The sequence below is a fragment of the Mandrillus leucophaeus genome, unplaced genomic scaffold, assembly GCF_000951045.1.
Source record: "Mandrillus leucophaeus isolate KB7577 unplaced genomic scaffold, Mleu.le_1.0 Scaffold301, whole genome shotgun sequence".
In the NCBI taxonomy this organism is placed as follows: Eukaryota; Metazoa; Chordata; class Mammalia; order Primates; family Cercopithecidae; genus Mandrillus; species Mandrillus leucophaeus.
This window is the reverse complement of record NW_012103155.1, coordinates 1,565,941-1,571,476: the sequence shown is the minus strand read 5'-3', so window position 1 is coordinate 1,571,476 and position 5,536 is coordinate 1,565,941. Positions and strand designations below refer to the sequence as shown.

Genomic DNA, 5,536 nt, shown 5'->3' with positions numbered 1-5,536 from the left:
AGAGTGCTAGGGCTTTATTACAAATGGAGTTGACTGCTAGAGAGGACCTTCTCCAATCTTTCTTCTGTACCTTCTTCCCCGGCAAAGACATCCCTCTAAGGGAGGTCCGTAGGCCATTAGGTAGGAGGAAATCTGGAGAGTGAAAAGGGGCACTGCTTTTGTCAAAGTCATCTGAAACAACCACTGAGTCTGAAGGCTGGCTCCAGTTGAGAATCTTCTAGTGGAAGAGGCTTAGCTCTCATCTTCAAGGTCCTTCATTTCTACATCCTGGGGAGCTTTTGTCTTCTTTTGCCTTTTGAGCTGTGGTTCACTAGTCCTGGCTGGCTTTGAAGGGGCTTCCACTTCCATGGCCGCCTTCTCTTTCTGGGCAAGCCGGATCTGCTGGAGGAGTTTTCTGGCTTCTTCCCTGACAGAGTAATGTTGGCACGTGCACTGGACGCCCGCTTCTTGAGATGGTGCCGCGTGATCAGCCCTTGGTCTATCACAGCCCCGACCACCCGGTGCCTCAGACGCCGCTCCCGATTCAGCACCCGCTGGCCTTTGAACAACTTCTTCTTCAGCTCGGTGCGGGGCTGGTTGATCTTTCCCCCGGGAGCTCCCACAGTTGCGATGCCACCCCTGGTCAAACACATTCTAATGTATCAATACAATTAGAATACAGTACTATTCAGCCTTTAAATACAATGTGTCTGTTTCTGTGTGTGTGTGTCATATCACAATCATCCAGAAAACTGTATAAAACCACAGATAACTGAAATTGAAGGTAGAAGATGGTGATTAATTAATCTAAGATCTGTCATGAATTAATAATTGTACAACTTAGGTAATGAGCACACGTGAGTTCATTATACTATTCCTTTTACTTTGTACATGTTTGGAATTTTCTATAATAAAAAAGTTTAAAAACAGAGTTTTTAATATCCTGCTTCAGGCTGGATGTGGTAGTTCACACCTGTAATCCCAGCAGTTTGGGAGGCCAAGGTGGGTAGATCACCTTGGATGAGGTCTCAGACCCTGAGGTCAGGTGGATCACTTGAGGTCAGGAGTTTGAGAGCAGCTTGGCCAATGTGGCAAAACCCTGTCTCTACTAAAAATACAAAAATTAAGGCTGGGCACAGTGGCTCACACCTGTAATCCCAGCACTTTGGGAGGCCAAGGCGGGCAGACCACTGGAGGTCAGGAGTTCGAGACCACCCTGGCCAACATGGTGAAACCTTGTCTCCACTAAAAATACAAAAATGAGCCCAGTGTGGAGGTGGGCGCCTGTAATCCCAGCTACTCGGGAGGCTGAAGTAGGATAATCACTTGAATCTGGAAGGCAGGGGTTGCAGTGAGCTGAGATCGCACCACTGTACTCTAGCCTGGGCAACACAGCAAGACTCTGTCTCAAAACAAAAAAACAAAAAACCCGGGCACAGTGGCTCATTCCTGTAATCCGAGCACTTTGGGAGGCTGAGGCAGGTGGATTACAAGGTCAGGAGCTCGAGACCAGCCTGGCCAACACAGTGAAACCTCGTCTCTACTAAAAATACAAAAACTAGCCAGGCATGGTGGCACATGCCTATAGTTCCAGCTACTCAGGAGGCTGAGGCAGGAGAATTGCTTGAACCCAGGAGGCAGAGGATGTGGTGAGCCGAGATTGTGCCACTGCACTCCAGCCTGGGCAACAGAGCAAGACTCCGTTTCAAAAAAAAAAATTAGCTGGGCATGGTGGCACAAAAAATTAGCTGGGCATTGGTGGCCTCTGCCTCCCAAATTGGTGAGATTACAGGTGTGAGTCACTGCTCCTGGCCCTGAACGTATTACTCTTAAAAGCACTGTAAAACCTGAGTAAAATAATTTTTAACAACTTTGAGATACAATTGACACAATAAACTGTATATATTTAAAGTGTACAATTTTCATATATTGATATAATGATATGCCCATGAAACTATCACCACAATCAAACTAATGAACATATCCATCACCCCTCAAAGTTTCCTTATCCTTTTTTGTAATCCCTGTATATCACACACACACATGCACACACACATACAAACACACACACACAGACACACACACACTCACACTCCTCAAGTTTCCGGATAACTATTGATCTGTTCTTTGTTACTGTAGATTAGTTTATATTTTCTAGAGTTTTTATATAAATTGAATTATACTATATGGGCTCTTTTTTGTCTGACTTATTTCACTCAGCACAATTATTCTGAACTGATCTGTTCATTTCATGTATCAGTAGTTTTTTTCTTTTTCTTTCTTTTTTTTTTTTTGGCTGAGTAGCATTCCACTGTATGAACATACCACACATTGTTTATCCATTCAGCTGTTGTATATTTGTCTTGTTTCCAGGTTTGGGCTATAAAAATAAAGCTACAATGCACTCTTCACTTTTCTCAGGCAAATTACCTAGAAGTGTAATGACTAGGTCATATGTCACATGGTAAGTGAACATCTAACTTTCTAACAACAACCAAAAAAACCTACCAACTGTTCCAAGTGAGTTGTACCATTTTATATTCATTGGTTACAGCAACAGTACATGAGAGTTCTAATTCCTTCACATCTTCTCCAACACTTGGTATGGTCAGCCTATTTATTTATTTATTTATTTATTTATTTATTTATTTATTTTGAGATGGAATCTTACTCTGTGGCCCAGGCTGGAGTGCAGTGGCATGATCTCGGCTCACCTCAAGCTCCGCCTCCCAGGTTCATGCCATTCTCCTGCCTCAGCCTCCAGAGTAGCTGGGATTCAGGCACCCGCCGTCATGCCTGGCTAATTTTTTTTTTCTTTTTTTTTTATATTTTTAGTAGAGACGGAGTTTCACCATGTTAGCCAGGATGGTCTCAATCTCCTGACCTCTATGATCCACCCACCTCAGCCTCCCAAAGTGCTGGGATTACAGGCGTGACAGACTTTTTAAATATTACCACTCTAATGAGTATGCAGTGGCATTTCATTGCAGTTTTACTTTGTATTTCCTTAATGACTAATGATGTGGAGCCTCCTTTTATGTACTTGTATGTCATTTGTATTTCTTCTTTGGTTGAGTACTCAGTTTGGTGGGGCTCTTGCTTTTAGGATTTGTTAGGTGGGACCAGAGCAGCATTTAGCTTAGGGTTAATTTATATCCACTACTGAGGCTAGACCTTTCTGAGTATTCTAACCAATGTCTCATGAATTATGAGATTTTCCAGTGTGGCTAGGAGGAACCATCACTCTCCTTACACTGTCTCTATACTGGGCATTGTTTTCTCTAATCGTCTCAGGAGGTTGTTTCCCTGGCCTTGGGTGGTTTCCTCCCATGCATGCATTGGTTACAAGAATTCTCCACAAATCATCACAGTTATTTCTCTATGCAGCCCTCTTCTCTATTGTACTGTGTCCAGTGAATTGGAGTTGCCTTGCTCTCTGGGACTCTTAGCGCCATCTACTCAACTCAGGGAGTCCCTGTATTTCACTTGAATTTCCCCTCCCTGTGCCATGGTCTGAAAACTCTCTCAAGGCAATAAGCTGAGGTGATTATAGGCTTACTTCATCTGTTTCCCACCTCTGTGATTGCTGTCCTTTGTTGTCTAATGTCCAGTGTCCTGAAAATTATTCTTTCATATGTTTTCTTGACTTTTTTCTTTGTCATTTCAGGAGGAAAGGTAAATAAGATCTCTATTACTCCATCTTGGCCAGAAGCAGAAATTTGAAAACAAATACAATGAGTATTTTTATGTTTACAGACTTTTCAGTTTGGGCCACAAAATAAGTCTAGTTTCCCTGCTTTTTTTTTTCTTGTGAGATGAAGTCTCACTCTGTCGCCCAGGCTGGAGTGCAGTGGCGTGATCTTGGCTCACTGCCACCTCTGCCATCCAGATTCAAGCGATTCTCATGCCTCAGCTTCCTGAGAAGCTGAGACTACAGGCGCACGCTGCCACACCTGGCTAATTTTTGTATTTTTAGTAGAGACAGAGTTTCACCACGTTGGCTAGGCTTGTGTTGAACTCCTGACCTCAAGTGATCAATCTGCCTTGGCTTCCCAAAGTGCTGGGGTTACAGGATTGAGCCACCAAACCCAGCTGGAGAGAAACAGTTTCTTTGTTTGTTTGTTTTTTGAGATGGAGTCCCACTCTGTCACCCAGGCTGGAGTGTGGCGCGATCTTGGCTCACTGCAATCTCTGCCTCCTGGGTTCAAACGATTCTTCTTCCTGAGCCTCCCGAGTAGCTGGAATTACAGATGTGCTCCACCATGCCTGGCTAATTTTTTGTCTTTTTAGTCAAGATGGGGTTTCACCATGTTGGTCAAGCTGGTCTGGAACTCCTGCCCTCATGATCCACCTGCCTCGGCCTCCCAAAGTGCTGGGATTACAGACAGGAGGCACCACGTCCAGCCAAGAAAGAGTTCCCTAAAAGTGAAAGAAGTACATATTTGACATACATACCAAAGGTGCATTTTCACACTGGAAAAAATAAAATAGAATCCACAAAACACTGTAAGGATCAATACATGAGTTTAGTAAGGTTGCAAGATACATGATCAATCCAAAACCAATTGTATTTCTACACACTAGCAATAAACAATCCAAAAATGACATTTAAAAAATTCTGTTTACAATAGCATCAAAAAGAATAAAATCTTAGAAAATAATTCACAAAAGAAGTTTGAAAATTGTATGCTGAAAAGTATAAAGCATTGTTGAAAGAAATTAAAGGAGATATAAACACATAGAAAGATATTAATGCTCATGGATCAGAACTTAATTTTTTTTTTTTTTCAAGACAGAGTTTAGCTCTGTCACCCAGGCTGGAGGGCAGTGGCATGATCTCAGCTCACTGAAACCTCTACCTCCCGGGTTCAAGCGATTCTCCTGCCTTAGCCTCCTGAGCAGCTGGGATTATAGGCATGCACCACCATGCTCAGATAATTTTTGTATTTTTAATAGAGATGTGGTTTCACCATGTTGGTCAGGTTGGTCTAGAACTCCTGACCTGGTGATCCGGCCACCTCAGCCTCCCAAAGTGCTGGGATTGATTACAGGCGTGAGCCACCGCGCCCAGCCAGAAGACTTAATATTGTTAAGATGGCAATACTACAAAAATTGATCTACAAATTCAACATAATTCCTACCAAAATCCCAGCTTGGCAGAAATTCCATTTAAATCTAATTTATATGGAAATGAAAGAGACCCAGAATAGTCAAAATAACCTTGAGAAAGAACAAAATTATAGTAATCATGCTTCTCAATCTTGAAATTATTACAAAGCTACAGTAGCCGGGCATGGTGGCTCACACCTGTAATCCCAGCACTTTGGGAGGCTGAGGTGGGCAGACTGCCTGAGCTCAGGAGTTCAAGACCAGCTGGACAACAGGGTGAAACCCTGTCTCTAATAAAATACAAAAAATTAGCCGAGCATGGTGGCATGCACCTGTGATCCCAGCTACTCGGGAGACTGAGGCAGTAGAATCACTCGAACCTGGAAGGCGGAGGTTCCAGTGAGCCGAGATTGTGCCACTGCAGTCCAGCCTGGGTGACAGAGCAAGA

The 5,536-nt window shown here is 43.3% G+C and overlaps 1 pseudogene across 1 annotated transcript; it reads right to left on the bottom strand.

Annotated features, from left to right (window-relative positions):
* On the bottom strand, positions 1–632 carry LOC105544605 (annotated as a pseudogene). Its single transcript, XR_001006794.1, has one exon. The product of XR_001006794.1 is annotated as an uncharacterized protein C11orf98 homolog pseudogene (transcript).
* Positions 633–5,536: the final 4,904 nt, after the last annotated feature.